The sequence below is a fragment of the Dipodomys spectabilis genome, unplaced genomic scaffold (assembly GCF_019054845.1).
Source record: "Dipodomys spectabilis isolate Male_0828 unplaced genomic scaffold, ASM1905484v1 ptg000098l, whole genome shotgun sequence".
NCBI lineage: Eukaryota > Metazoa > Chordata > Mammalia > Rodentia > Heteromyidae > Dipodomys > Dipodomys spectabilis.
This window is the reverse complement of record NW_024870775.1, coordinates 409,192-427,059: the sequence shown is the minus strand read 5'-3', so window position 1 is coordinate 427,059 and position 17,868 is coordinate 409,192.

Genomic DNA, 17,868 nt, shown 5'->3' with positions numbered 1-17,868 from the left:
CATCGCTCTCACCATCACCCTTAGCCTAAACCTAACCCTAACCCAATCCTAACCCTAACCCTCACCCTCAACCTTTCCCTAATCGTAACCCTTAGCCTCACCCTCACCCTCACCTTCACCCTAACCCTCAACCTAACCCTTACCCTCACCTTCACCCTAACCCTTACACTAACCCTAACCCTAACCCTCACTCTAACCCTACCCCTAACCCTAATGATAACCCTAAACCTCACCCTCACCCTAAACCTCACCCTAAACCTTACCCTCACCCTAAACCTAACCTTCAGCCTAACCCTCACCCTAGCCCTCTCCCTAATCCCAATCCTCACCCTAACCCTAACACTAACACTAACCCTCAGGCTAGCCCTAACCATAACCCTAAACCTAACAGTATCCCTCCCCCTAGCCCTCACCTTAATCCTAAACCTAATCCTAACTCTCACCCTCACCCTCAACTTCAGCCTAAACCTCAACCTCACCCTCACCCTATCCCTAACACTAACCCTCACCCTCAACCTCAACCTCACGCTCACCCAAACCCTTTCCCTAACCTTAACCCGCACCCTAAACCTAACCCTCACAAAAACAATAACCCTCACCCTCACCCTCACCCTAACCCTCACCCTCACCCTCACCCTCACCCTAACCCTTACCCTCACCCTAACCCTTACCCTTACCCTCACCCTCCCCCTACTCCGAACCCTAATCCTCCCCCTAACCCTAACCCTAACCGTAACCCTCATCCTCACCCTAAACCTCAGCCTAAATCTAACCGTAATGATAACCCTAACCCTCACCTTACCCCACACCATAACCCTTACCCTAACCCTAACCCTCACCCTCAACCTAAAACTCACACTAAACCTAACCCTAAACCTCATCCTAACCTTCACCCTCACCATAGCACTCACCCTAAGGCTCACCCTCTCCCTAAACCTCACCCTAACCCTAATCCTAACCCTAACCTTCATCCTCACACTAACCCTAACCCTAAGCCTAACCCGCATCCTAACCCAAACCCTCACACTAACCCTAAGCCTAACCCTCACCCTCACCAGAACCCTCAGTCTCACCCGAACCCAAACCCTCACCCTAACACTCACCCTCACCCTAAACATCACCCTAGCCCTAACCCTCACGCTAACCTTAACCCTAACCCTAACCCTCACACTCACCCTGACCCGAACACTTACTCTAACCCTAAAACTCACCCTAACACTAACCCTAACCCTAACTCTCACCCTCACCCTAACCCTAACCTTAACCATAACCCTAACCCTCACACTAACCCTAACCCTAATCCTCAAACTAACCCTAACCCTACCTTCACCCTAAACCTCACCCTAACCCTAACCCTCACCTTAACCCTGAACTTAACTCTAACGATCACCCTAACCCTAAACCTAACCTTAACCCTAACCCTTACCCTAACTCTCACCCTCACCCTAACACTCACCATCACCCTAAACCTAACCCTAACCCTCACCCTCAGCCTCACCCTCACCCTTACCCTAACACTAACCCTCACCCTCACCGTAATACTCACCCTAACCCTAACCCTAACCATTACCTAACCGAAAACCTCATCTTCAATCTCACCCTCACCCTAACCGTTACCCTAAGCCTAACTCTAATCCTCACCCTCTCCCTAGGCCTCAACCTAAACCTAATCCTAACCCTCACCCTCACCCTAACCCTCACCCTAAACGTTTCCCTCACCCTCACACTCAGCCTAAATCTAACCCTAACCCTAATTCTAACTCTAACCCTCGCCCTCACCCTCACCCTAACCTTAACCCTCACCCTCACCCTAACCCTTACCCTAACCCTTACCATCACCCTCACCCTAACCTCACACTAACCCTAACCCTCACACTAAACCTAATTCTCACCCTCCCCCATCCCCTCCCCTTTAGCCTAACCCTAACCCTAACCCTAAGCCTAATCCTAACTCTAAACCTCACACTCACACTGAACCTAACCCTAAACCTAACCCTAACCCTCAACCTCACCCTCACCCTCACCATAATCTTCAACCTAACCCTCACCCTAAGCCTAACCCTAAAGCTCATCCTAACCTTAACCCTCACCCTAACGCTAATCCTAACCCTCACCTTCACCCTCACCCTTACACTAACCCTAACCTTAACCCTCACCCTAACTCCAACCCTAACCCTAATGCTAACCGTAACCCTCACCCTCACCCTAACCCTCACCCTAACCCTTACCTTCATCCTAAACCTAACCCTAACCCTAACCCTCACACTAAACCTATCCCTAACCCTAACACTACCCTTCAGCCGTATCCCTCACCCTAACCCTATCCCAAACCCTAATCCTCACCCTATCCCTAACCCTAACCCTCACTCTCACCCTGGCCTTGACCCTAACGCTAACAGTAACCCTAAACCTCACCCTCACTCTAACCCTAATGCTAACCCTAACCCCAACCCTCACCCTAACCCTCACTCTAACCCCCTCAGGCTAAAGCTCACACTCACCCTAAACCTAACCCTAACCCCCACCCTAACGATAACCCTAACCCTTACCCTCACCCTCACCCAAAACCTAATGGTCACCCTAACCCTCACCCTAACCCTAACCCTAACCCTCACCCTAACCCGAACCCTCTCCCGAACACTCATTCTCACTCTCACCCTCAAACTAACCCTAACCCATACCCTCACCCTCACTCTAACACTAAATATCACCCTATCCCTAACCCTGACGCTAACCCTAACCCGAACCCTAGTCCTAACCCTAACCCTCACCCTTACCATCATCCTCTGCCTAACCCTAACCCTAACCCTCACCCTAAGCCTAAACCTAACCCTCACCCTCACCCTCACCCTCACCCTAATCGTAACCCTAACCCTAACGCTCACCCTAAACCTAAACCTAACACTCATCCTCACCCTAACCCTAACCTGAACCCTAAACCTAACCCTAACCCTAACCCTCACACTAACCCTGACCCTCCCTCTAAACCTAACCGTACACCTCCCCTTAACCTTCACCTAACCCTAACCCAAACCCTCACCCTAAACCTAACCCTAACCCTAACCCTCACCCTCACCCTAACCCTCATCCTAACCCTTACCCTCACCCTAAACCTAATCCTAACCCTCACACTAACCCTAACCCTCACCTTAATCCTAAACCTCTTCCTAAATCTAACCCTCACCCTAACCCTAACCCTCTCCCTAAACCTAACCCTCAACCTAACACTCACCCTCACCCTAATCCTCACCTTAACCCTAAACCTAACCCTTACCTAACGCAAACCCTCACCCTCACCCTCACCCTCACTCTCACCCTAACTCTCACTCTCATCCTAACCCTCACCCTCACCCTAGCCCACACACTAACCCTAACCCTCAGCCTAACCCTCAGCCTAACCCAAATCCTCACCCTAACCCTCACCCTAACCCTAACCCTCTCACTTACCCTAATCCTCCCACTAACCCTAACCCTACACTTCCCCCTAAACCTCACCCTAACCTTAACCCTAACCCTCACCTTAACCCTAAACCTTACCCTAACACTCACCCTCACCCTAACACTCACCATCACCCTAAACCTCTCCGTAACCCTAACCATCACACAAACCCTAACCCTCACGCACACCCTCACCCTCACCCGAATCCTCTAATCCTAACACTCACCCCCACCCTAATCCTCACCTTAACCCTAAACCTAAACCTTACCTAACCCAAAGCTTCACCCTCACCCTCACCCTCACCCTAACCCTCACACTCACTCTAACCCTTGCCCTCACCCTAGCCCTCACTCTAACCCGAACCCTAAGCCTAACCCTCATCCTAACCCAAACCATCACCCTAACCCTCACACTAACCCTAACCCTACCCCTAACCTTCACACTAAACCAAACCCTCACCCTAACCCTAACACTAACCTTCACCTTAACACTAACCCTCTTCCTAAATCTAACCCTCAACCTAACCCTAACCCTCTCCCTAAACCTAACCCTCACCCTAAACCTCAACCTCACCCTAATCCTCACCTTAACCCTAAACCTAACCCTTACCTAACGCAAACCCTCACCCTCACCCTCACCCTCACTCTCACCCTAACCGTCACCCTCACCCTCACCCTAGCCCACACACTAACCCTGACCCTCAGCCTAACCCTCAGGCTAACCCAAATCCTCACCCTAACCCTCACCCTAACCCTAACCCTCTCACATACCATAACCCTCCCACTAACCCTAACCCTACACCTCCCCCTAAACCTCACCCTAATCCTAACCCTAAACCTCACCTTAACCCTAAACCTTACCCTAACACTCACCCTCATCCTAACACTCACCATCACCCTAAACCTCTCCTGAACCCTAACCATCACCCAAATCCTAACCCTCACGCACACCCTCAACCTCACCCGAACCCATAACCCTCACCCTAAACATCACCCTAACCTCACGCTCACACTCACCCTAACCCTAACCCTCTCCCTAATCCTAACACTCACCCTAACCCTCACCCCCACCCTAATCCTCACCTTAACCCTAAACCTAAACCTTACCTAACCCAAAGCTTCACCCTCGCCCTCACCCTAACCCTCACACTCACTCTAACCCCTGGCCTCACCCTAGCCCTCACCCTAACCCTAACCCTAAGCCTAACACTCATCCTAACCCTAACCCTAACCCTAACCCTCACACTCACTCTAACCCTTGGCCTCACCCTAGCCCTCACCCTAACCCTAACCCTAAGCCTAACACTCATCCTAACCCAAACCCTCACCCTAAACCTAACACTAACCCTCACCCTCACCTTCACCCTCAGCCTAACCCTAATCCTAAACCTAATCGTAACCCTAACCTTCACTCTCACCATCACCCTAACTCTAACCCTAAATCTAACCCGCACCCTCAACCTCACCCTAACACTAAACCTAACCCTAACCCTTACCCGAACCCAAACCCTCACCCTAAACCTAACCCTAACCCTCACCCTCACACTAACCTTAACCCTAACCCTCACCCTAACCCTAACCCTCACCCTAACCCTCACCCTAACCCTAACGCTAACCCTAACTCTCACCCTCACCCGAACCGATACCCTAACCCTAAACCTCACCCTAATGCTCACCCTAACCCTAACCCTCACCCTCACCCTAACCCTCACCGTCACTCTAACCCTCACCCTAACACTAACTCTCACCCTAACCCTCACCCTCACCCTTACCCTCACCCTCACACTAATACTCACCCTAACCATTACATAACCGAAACCCTCATCCTCACATTCACCCTCACCCTAACCCTTACGCTCACCCTCACCGTCACCCTCAGCCTAACCCTAACCCTAAGCCTAAGCCTAAACCTCCCCCTCCCCCTAACCCTAGCCCTAACCCTAACCCTTAGCCTCACCCTCACACTCACCCTCACCCTAACCCTAACCCTAACAATAACCCTAACACTAAACCTAAATCTAACCCTAACCATCACCCTAACCCTATTCCTCAGCCTCACCCTAGCCCTCAACCTAACCTTAATCCTAACCCTAAACCTTACCCTCACCATAAGCTCACCCTCACCCTAACCCTCACCCTAACCCTCACCCTAACCAAAACCCTAACCCTCACCCTAACCCTCACCCTCACCCTAACCCTCACCCTAACTCACCCTAACCGTCACACTAACCCTAACCCTAACCCGAATTGTAACCCTCACCCTAACCCTCACCCTAAACCTAATCCTAACCGTGAACCTCACCCTCATCATAACACTCACCCTAACCCTTTCCCTCACCTTCACCCTAACCCTCACACTAACCATAACCCTCAACCTAACCCTAACCCTAACCCTAAACCTAACCCTAACACTAACCCTAACCCTAACCCTCACACTAACCCTGAACCTCCCTCTAACCCTAACCATACACCTCCCCCTAACCTTCATCCTAACCCGAACCCAAACCCTCACCCTCACCCTAAACCTAACCCTAACCCTCACACTAACCCTAACCCTCACCTTAACCCTAACCCTCTTCCTAAATCTAACCCTCAACCTAACCCTAACCATCTCCCTAAACCTAACCCTCACCCTAACCCTCACCCTCACCCTAATCCTGACCTTAACCCTAAACCTAACCCTTACCTAATGCAAACCCTCACCCTCACCCTCACCCTCACTCTCACCCTAACCCTCACCCTCACCCTAACCCTCACCCTCACCCTAACTGTCACCCTAACCATCACCCTAACCCTAACCCTAACCCGAATTCTAACCCTCACCCTAGCCCTCACCCTAAACCTAATCCTAACCGTGAACCTCACCCTCATCATAAAACTCACCCTAACCCTTTCCCTCACCTTCACTCTAACCCTCACACTAACACTAACCCTCACCTTAACCCTAACCCTCTTCCTAAATCTAACCCTCAACCTAACCCTAACCATCTCCCTAAACCTAACTCTCACCCTAACCCTCACCCTCACCCTAATCCTCACCTTAACCCTAAACCTAACCCTTACCTAATGCAAACCCTCACCCTCACCCTCACCCTCACTCTCACCCTAACCCTCACCCTCACCCTAGCCCACACACTAACCCTAACCCTCAGCCTAACCCTCATCCTAACCCAAATCCTCACCCTAACCCTCACCCTAATCCTAACCCTCTCACTTACCCTAACCCTCCCACTAACCCTAACCCTACACCTCCCCCTAACCCTCACCCTAACCCTAACCCTCACCTTAACCCTAACCCTTACCCTAACATCCACCCTCACCCTCACACTCACCATCACCCTAAACCTCTCCCGAACCCTAACCATCACCCAAACCCTAACCCTCACGCACACCCTTACCCTCAACCGAACCCTCACCCTCACCCTAAACATCACCCTAACCTCACGCTCACACTCACCCTAACCCTAACCTTCTCCCTAATCCTAACACTCACCCTAACCCTCACCCCCACCCTAATCCTCACCTTAACCCTAAACCTAAACCTTACCTAACCCAAAGCTTCACCCACACCCTCACCCTCAACCTAACCCTCACACTCACTCTAACCCTTGCCCTCACCCTAGCACTCACCCTAACCCTAACCCTAAGCATAACCCTCATCCTAACCCAAACCATCACCCTAACCCTAACCCTACCTCTAACCTTCACACTAAACCAAACCCTAACCCTAACCCTAACACTGAACCTCACCCTCACCCTCACCCTCAGCCTCAGCCTAACCCTAAGCCTAAGCCTAAGCCTAATCCTAACCCTAACCTTCACCCTCACCATCACCCTAACTCTAACCCTAACTCTAACCCTCACCCTCAACCTCACCCTAACCCTAAACCTAACCCTAACCCTTACCCTAACCCAAACCCTCACAATAAAATAACCCTCACCCTCACCCTCACCCTAACCCTAACCCTAACCCTCAACCTAACCCTCACCCTAACCCTAACGCTAACCCTAACTCGCACCCTCACCCTACCACTCACCCTAACCCTCACCCTCACCCGAACCCATACCCTAACCCTAAACCTCACCCTAACGCTCACCCTAACCCTAGCCCTCACCCTCACCCTAACCCTCACCGTCACTCTAACCCTCACCCTAACACTAACCCTCACCCTCATCCTTACCCTCACCCTCACCCTAATACTCACCCTAACCATTACATAACCGAAACCCTCATTCTCACCTTCACCCTCACCCTAACCCTTACCCTCACCCTCACCGTCACCCTCAGCCTAACCCTAACCCTAAGCCTAAGCGTAAACCTCCCCTCCCCCTAACCATAACCCTAACCCTAACCCTTAGCCTCACCCTCACACTCACACTCACTCTAACCCTAACCCTAAAAATAACCCTAACCCTAACCCTAAACCTAACCCTAACCATCACCCTAACCCTATTCCTCACCCTCACCATAGCCCTCAACCTAACCTTAATCCTAATCCTAAACCTCACCCTCACCATAAGCTCACCCTCACCCTAACCTTCACCCTAACCCTCACCCTAACCCTAACCTAACCCTCACCCTAACTCATAACCTAACCCTCAGCCTCACCCTAAACCTAACCCTTACCCTAATCCTAATATTCACATTTACCCTAACCCTCAACCTACCCCTACCCCTACCCCTCACCCTCACCCTCACCCTAACCCTTACCCTCACCCTAACCCTAAACCTAACCCTCACCCTCACTCTCACCCGAACAATTACCCTAACCCTAAACCTCACCTTAATGCTAACCCTAATCCTAACCCTCACCTTAGGCCTCAACCTGAAGCTAATCCTAACACTCACCCTCACCCTCACCCTAACCCTCACCCTAACCCTTTCCCTCAACCTCAACCTAAACCTCACAATAACCATAACCCTCACCCTAAACATAACCCTAACCCTCACCCTCACCCTCACATTCAGCCTAAACCTAACCCTAACACTAATCCTAACCATAACCCTGACCCTCAACCTCACCCTCATCCTAACCAAACCCTAACCCTCACCTTAACACTTACCCTCACCCTCAACCTAACCCTCATCATTACCTTAACCCTACCCCTAACCGTAACCCTCACCCTCACGCTAACCCTCACCCTCACCCTAACCCTCACCCTCACACTAACCCTCACCCTAATTGTCACCGTAAGCCTAACCCTATCCCTAATTCTAACCCTCACCCTAACCCTCACACTCACCCTAAATCTAACCCTAACCCTAACCCTAATACTCACCCTAAGCCTAACCCTTATCCTAACCCTCACCCTAACCTTCACCCTAACCCTAATGCTAACCTCACCGTCACCTCATTCTAAACCTCACCCTAACCCTTATCCTCACACTAACCCTCACACTCACCCTCACCCTCACCCTCAGCCTAATCCTAACCCTAACCCTCACCCTCAGCTTCACCCTAACCCTATCCCTAACCCTAACCCTCACCTCAAATTCACCCTCACCCTAACATTCACCCTCACCCTCACCCTAACCCTAACCCTAACCCTCAACCTAACCCTAACCCTCACCCTAACCCTAAACCTAATCCTCACCATCAACCTCACCTTTACACTAACCCTAACACTAACCCTCAACCTAACCCGAACCCTAACCCTAATGCTAAACCTAACCTTCACCCTTACCCTCACCCTAACACTTACTCTCACCCTAAACCAAACCCTAACCCTAACCTAACCCTAAAGCTAACCATCACACTAAACCTAACCCTAACCCTAACCCTAACACTACCCTTCAGCCTATCCCTCACCCTAACACTACCCCTAACCTAAATCCTCACCGATCCCTAACCCTAACCCTCACCCTCACGCTAACCCTCACCCTAACCCTAACCCTCACCCTCAGTCTCACCCTCACCCTAAGCCTAACCCTAACACTAACCCTAATCCTAAACCTCACCCTCAACCTCACCCTAACCCTCATCCTAACCCAATCCCTAAAACTCCCCGTCACCCTCACCCTCACCCTAACCCTATACCTAATCCTAACCCTCACACTCACATTTACCCTCACCCTAACCCTCACCCGAATCATAAACATCACCCTAACACTCACCCTCACCCTAACCTAACCCTAACCCTCACCCTAAACCTAACCCTCACCCTCACCCTAACCCTAACCCTAATCCTAACATTCACACTTACCCTAACCCTCACCCTAATCCTAACCCTACCCCTACACCTACCCCTCACCCTCACCCTAACCCTTACCCTCACCCTAACCCTAACACTAAACCTAACACTCACGCTAGCCCTAACCCTAACCCTAACCCTAACAGTATCCCTCCCCCTCGCCCTCACCTTAATCCTAAACCTAATCCTAACCCTCACACTCACCCTCACCCTCACCCTAACCCTCACCCTAACCGTCACCCTAACCCTAACCCTAACCCTCACCCTAACACTATTCCTAACACTAACCCTCACCCTCACGCTGAACCTCACCATCCCTAACCCTAAACCTCACCCTAACGCTAACCCTAATCCTAACCCTCACCCTAACCCTCACCCTAACGGTAATGGTAACCTAACCGTCACCCTCATTCTAAACCTCACAATAACACTTATCCTCAGAGTAAACCTCACACTCACCCTCACCCTCACCCTCAGCCTAACCCTAACCCTAACTCTCACCCTCACCTTCACCCTAACCCTATCTCTAACCCTAACCCTCACCTCAAACTCACCCTCACCCTAACATTCACCCTCACCCTCACCCTCACCCTAACCATAACCCTAACCCTCAACCTAACCCTAACCCTCACTCTAACCCTCACCCTAATCCTCACCATCAACCTCACCTTTACACTAACTCTAACACTAACCCTCACCCTAACCCGTACCCTAACCCTAATGCTAACCCTACCCCTCACCCTTACCCTCAGTCTAACCCTTACTGTCACCCTAAACCTAACCCTAACCCTAATGTAACCCTAAACCTAACCCTCACACTAAACCTAACCCTAAACCTAACCCTACCCTTCAGCCTATCCCCAACCTCACACTATCCCTAACCCTAACCCTAACCCTCACCCTCACCCTAACACTCACCCTAACCCTAAACCTCACCCTCACACTCACCCTCACCCTAAGTCTAACCCTAAGCCTAACCCTAATCCTAAACCTAAACCTCACCCTCACCTTAACCCTCACCCTCAACCTAACCCTAACCCTAACCCTAATCTTAACATTCATACTTACCCTAACCCTCACACTAACCCTAACCCTAGCCCTTCCCCTACACCTCACCTTCACCCTCACCCTAACCCTTACCCTCACCCTAGCCCTAACCCTAACCCTAACCCTCACCCTAACCCTAACCTTGACCTTACACCTCACCCTAACCCTAACCTTAACCCTCAGCCTCACCCTAACCCTCACCTGAACTCTGAACATCACCCTAACCCTCAACCTCACCCTAACCCTAACCCTAACCCTCACCCTAACCCTCGCACTAACCCTAAATCTCACCCTAACTCTAACCCTAATACTCACCCTAAACCTAACCCTAATCCTAACCCACACCCTAACCCTAACCCTAAACTTCACCCTCACCCTAACCCTCACCGTCATCCTTACCCTCACCCTAACCCGAACCCTCACCCACACCCTAAGCCTAAACCTCACGCTAACCTTAACCCTAACCCTAACCCTAACCCTCAGCCTAACCCTCACCCTCACTCTATCTCGAAACCTCAGCTTCAACCTAACCATCAACCTAACCCTTACACTCACCCTAACCATAAACCTAGCCCTTACCCTAACCCTAAACCTAACCCTAAGGCTCACCCTCACCCTATCCCTCACCCTCCCTAAACCTAACCCTACACTCATCCTAACCCTCACCTGAACACTAAACATCACCCTAACCCTCAACCTCACTCTAACCCTAACCCTAACCCTCACCCTAACCCTCACACTAACCCTAAATCTAACCCTAACCCTAACTCTAATACTCACCCTAACGCTAACCCTAATCCTTACCCTCACCATAACCCTAACGCTAACCCTAACCCTCACCCTCACCCAAACCCTCACCATCATAATTACCCTCACCCTAACCCTAACCCTCACCATAACCCTAATCCTCACCCTCACCCTAACACTAACCCTAAACCTCACCCTCAGCCTCACCTTCACCCTAACCCTAATCCTAACCCTTACCCTAACCCTAACCCTCACCCTAACCCTAACCTTCACCTTACACCTCACCCTAACCCTAACCTTAACCCTCACCCTCACCCTAACCCTCACCCGAACACTAAACATCACCCTAACCCTCAACCTCACCCTAACCCTAACCCTAACCCTCACCCTAACCCTCGCACTAACCCTAAATCTCACCCTAACCCTAACCCTAATACTCAACCTCAACCTAACCCTAATCCTAACCCACACCCTAACCCTAACGCTAACCCTAAACCTCACCCTCACCCTAACCCTCACCGTCATCCTTACCCTCACCATAACCCGAACCCTCACCCACACCCTAAGCCTAAACCTCACGCTAACCCTAACACTCACCTAACCATAAACTTTTCCCTTCCCCTAGCCCTCACCCTAAACCTAAACCTAACTCTAACCCTCACCCTCACCCTCATCCTCAGCCTAACCCTCACCCTCACCCTAACCCTAACCCTAACCCTCAGCCTAACCCTCACCCTCACCCTATCTCGAAACCTCACCTTCAACCTAACCATCACCCTCACACTTACACTCACCCTAACCATAAACCTACCCCCCACCCTAACCCTAACTCTAACCCTAACCCTCACACTAACCCAAACTCTAACCATAACCCTCACCCTAAACCTCACACTCACCCTCACCCTCAACCTAAACCTAAACCTAAACTTCACTCTAACGTTAACCCTAACCCTAACCCTGACATCACCCTAACCCTCACCGAAACCCTAACACTCACCCTAACCCTAACCCTCACCCACACATTAAACCTCACCCTTACCCTGACCCTAACCTTCAACCTAACCCTAAACCTCAACCTCACCCTCACCCTAAGCCTAACCCTAATCCTAAACCTAACCCTAAGCCTCATCCTAACGCTTACCCTCACCTTAACCCTAACCCTGACCCTAACCATCACTGTAACCCTAACCCTCACCCTAACCCTAACCCTACCCCTTACCCGAACCCTAATCCTATCCCTAACCCTAACCCAAACCCTCACCCTAACCCTAACCGTAACCCTCACCCTAACCCTAAACCTAACCCGATGCTCACCCTAACCCTAACCCTCACACTCACACTCACACTCAGCTTAACCCTAACCCTAAGCCTAATCCTAACCATAAGCTTCACCCTTACCCACACCCTCACCCTCACCCTAACCCTAACCCTCAAACTCACCCTAACCCTAACCCTAACACTTACCCTAAACCAAACCCTCACCCTCACCCTAACCCTAACCCTAACCCTCAACCTCACCCTCACCCTCACCCTCACCTTAACCTTCACCCTCACCCTCACCCTAAGCCTAATCCTAAACCTCACCCTAACCCTAACCCTCACCCTAACCCTAATTCTAACCCTCACCCTCACCCCCACCCTTACACTAACCCTAACTCAAACCCTCACCCTAACTCCAACCCTAACCCTAATGCTAACCTTAAACCTCACCCTCACCCTAACCCTCACCCTAACACTTACCTTCATCCAAAACCTAACCCTAACCCTAAACCTAACCCTACCCTTCAGCCTATCCCCCACCCTAATCCTATCCCTAACCCTAATCCTCACCCTATCCCTAACCCTAATCCTCACCCTATCCCTAACCCTAACCCTAACCCTCACTTTCACCCTAGCCCTCACCCTTATGCTAACCCTAACCATAACCCTCACCCTCACCCTAACCCTAATGCTAACCCTAACCCTAACCCTCACTCTAACCCTAAGACTACCCATTAGACTAAAGCTCACACTCACCCTAAACCTAACCCTAACCCTAACCCTAACATTACCACTAAACCTCACCCTAATCCTCACCCTAAACCTAACCCTAATCCTCACCCTAACAATACCCCTAACCCTAACCCTCACCCCCACGCTCACACTCCACCTAACCCTAAACCTAACCCTCACCCTAACCATAAACCTAACCTTCACCCTAACCCTAACCTAACCCTAACCCTAACGCTCACCCTAACCCTAAACCTAACCCTCATCCTCACCCTAACCCTAACCCTAACCCAAACCCTAACCGTAACCCTAACCCTAACAATAACCCTCAGCCTAAACCTCACCCTAACCCTAACCGTAACTGTAACCCTAACCCTCACCCTAACCCTAACCGTCACCCTAACCCTTACCCTTACCCTCACCCTAAACCTAACCGTAACCCTAACCCTAACACTCACACTAACCCTAACCCTTACTCTAACCCTAAACCTACCCCTCACCCTCACCCTCAACCTCACCCTCACCCTAACCCTCAACCTAACCCTAACCCTCACACTAAATCTAAACCTCACCCTAACCCTAACCCTACCCCTCATCCTAACCCTAACCCTAACCGTAAACCTCACCATAAACCTAACCCTACCACTAACACTAACCCTAACCCTAACCCTCACACTAAAACTGACCCTCCCTCTAACCCTAACCGTACCCCTCCCCCTAACCTTCACCCTAACCCTAACCCAAACCCTCACCCTAATCCAAACCTAACCCTAACACTCACCATTACCCTAACCCTTACCCTAACCCTTATCCTCACCCTAAACCTAAACCTAACCCTCACACTAACCCTAACCCTCACCATAAACCTAACCCTACCCCTCACTCTCACCCTCACCCTAACACTAACCCTCTCCCTAAACCTAATCCTCACCTTAACACTCACCCTCACTCTAATCCTAACCTTAACCCTAAACCTAACCCTTACCAAACACAAACCCTCACCCTCATCCTCACCCTCACCCTAACCCTCACCCTCACCCTAACCCTCTCACTTACACTAACCCTCCCCCTAACGCTAACCCTACACCTCCCCCTACCCCTCACCCTCACCCTAACCCTAACCTTAACCTTAACCCTAACCCTAACCCTCACCCTAACACTAACCATCATCCTAAACCTCACCCTAACACTATCACCCAAACCCTAACCCTCACGCGAACCCTCACCCTCACCATCACCCTCATCCTCACCCTAAGCTTCACCCAAACCTCACCCACACCCTCACCCTAACCCTAACCCTCTCCCTAATCCTAACACTCACCCTAACCCTCACCCCCACCGTAATACTCACCTTAACTCTAAACCTAAACCTTACCTAACCCAAAGCTTCAACCTAACCCTCACCCTCACCCTAACCCTCACCCTCACTCTAACCATTGCCCTCACCTTAGCTCTCACCCTAAACCTAAACCTAAGGCTAACCCAAACACTACCCCGCAAACTCCCCCTCCCCCTCACCATCACCTTCAGCCTAACCCTAACCGTAATCCCAAGCCTAACCCTCCCCCTCCCCATAACCCTAACCCTCACCCTCACCCTAAGCTCACCCTCACCCTAATATTCACCCTAACCCTAACCCTCACCCTAACCCTAACCCTCACCCTCACCCTAACCCTCACCCTCACCCTAACCCTCACCCTAAACGTCACCTTAACCTTATCCCTAACCCTAACTCTAACCCTCACCCTAAACCTAACCCTAACCGTGAAACTCACCATCATAAACCTCACACTAACCCTTTCCCTCACCCTCACCCTAACCCTCACACTAACCATAACCCTCACCCTAAAACTAACACTAACCCTCACTCTCACCCTAATCCTCAGCCTGAACCTGACCCTAACCCTAAACCTAACCCTAACCCTCACCCTCACCCTCACCATCACCCTCACCCTCAGCCTAAACCTAACCCTAACTCAATCCTAACCCTAACCCTCACCCTCACCCTCACCCTCACCCTAACCCTCACCCTAACCCTTACCCTTACCCTCACCCTAAACCTCAAACTAACCCTAACCCTCACCCTAACCCTAAACCTAACCGTCACTCTCACCCTCACCCTAATCCTCAGCATAAGCGTAACCCTAACCTTAATCCTAACCCTAATGCTCACCCTCACCCTCACCCTAAACCTAACCCTAACACTCACCCTATCCCTAAACCTAACTCTCACCCTAACCCTAACCCTCACCCTTACCCTCACCCTTATACTAACCCTAACCCTAACCCTCAGCCTAACCCTAATGCTAATCCTAAACCTTACCCTCACCTCAAACCTCACCCTAACCCTTACCCTCACCCTAACCCTAACCCTCAAACTAAACGTAACCCTAACTCTAACCCTAACCTTCAGCCTAACCCTTACCCTAACCCTATCCCTAACCCCAATCCACACCCTATCCCTAACCCTAAAACTCAACCTCATCCTAGCCCTCACCCTAATGCTAACCCTCAACCTAACCCTCACCCAAACAATAACCCTAATTCTAAACCTAATCCTCACCCTCGCCCTATCCCTCACTCTAACCCTAACCCTACCCCTCAGCCTAAACCTCACCCTAACACTAACCCTAAACCTAATCCTCACCGTATCCCTAAACATAACCCTTACCCTCACCCTCACCCTCACCCTAAACTTCACCCTCACCCTCACCCTAACCATAACCCTAACCCTAACCCTCACCCTAATCCTAACCCTCACCCTAACCCTAACCCTAACCATTACCCTTACCCTCACCCTTACACTAACCCTAAACCTAACGCTCACCCTCACCCTAACCCTAACCCTAATGCTAACCCTAACCCTCACCCTCACCCTAAACCTTACCCTCACCCTAACCCTTACCCTAACACTAAACCTAACCCTAACCCTAACCCTAATCCTAACCTTCAAACTAACCCACACCCTAATCCTATCCCTAACCCCAGTCCTCATCCTATCTCTAAGACTAACCCTAAACCTCACCCTCAAACTAGCCCTCACCCTAAAGCTAACCCTAGCCCTAACCCTCACCCGCACAATAACCCTAATTCTAACCTAACCCTCACCCTCGACCTAACCCTCACTCTAACCCTAACCCTACCCCTCAGCCTAAACCTCACCCTAACCATAACCCTAAACCTAATCCTCACTCTATCCCTAAATCTAACCCTTACCCTAACCCTCACCCTCACGCTCAAACTCACGCTCACCCTAACCCTTTCCCTAAACCTAACCCTCAGCCTAACTCTAACCCTCACCCTAACACTAACCCTCACCCTCACCCTAACCCTTACCCTCACCGTAACCCTAACCCTTACCGTTACCCTTACCCTCACCCTTCCCCTAACCCTAATCCTGCCCCTAACCCTAACCCTAATAGTAACCCTAACCCTCACCCTAAACATAACTGTAATGCTAACCCTAACCTTCACCTTACCCCTCACCATAACACTAACCCTAACCCTAACCCTCACCCTCAACCTAACACTCACCCTAAACCTAAACCTAAACCTCAACCTAAACCTCACCCACACCATAGCCCTCACTCTAACCCTCACCCTCTCCCTAACCCTCACCCTAAACCTAACCCTAACCCTCACCCTAAACCTAACCATAAGCCTAACCCGCATCCTAACCCAAACACTCACCCTAACCCTCAAGCTAACCCTAACCCTAACCCTAACCCTAAACCTCACCCTAAACCTCACCACCACCCTAGCCCTCAGCCTACCCTAGCCCTAAACCTAACCCACACCCTCAATCTCACCCTCACCCTCACCCTCACCCTAAATATAACCCTAACCCTAACAATAACCCTAACCATAACCCTAACCCTAACCCTCAAGCTAACCCTTACCCTAACCCTAACCCTATCCCTCAACTTCACCCTAACCCTAACCCTAACCCTTTCTCTCACCCTCACCCTAACCCTCACACTAAACATAACCCTCAACCTAACCCTTACCCTCACCCTCACCCTCACCCTCAGCCTAAACCTAACCCTAACTCAATCCTAACCCTAACCCTCACCCTCACCCTCACCCTCACCCTAACCCTAAACCTAACCGTCACTCTCACCCTCACCCTAATCCTCAGCATAAGCGTAACCCTAACCTTAATCCTAACCCTAATGCTCACCCTCACCCTCACCCTAAACCTAACCCTAACACTCACCCTATCCCTAAACCTAACTCTCACCCTAACCCTAACCCTCACCCTTACCCTCACCCTTATACTAACCCTAACCCTAACCCTCAGCCTAACCCTAATGCTAATCCTAAACCTTACCCTCACCTCAAACCTCACCCTAACCCTTACCCTCACCCTAACCCTAACCCTCAAACTAAACGTAACCCTAACTCTAACCCTAACCTTCAGCCTAACCCTTACCCTAACCCTATCCCTAACCCCAA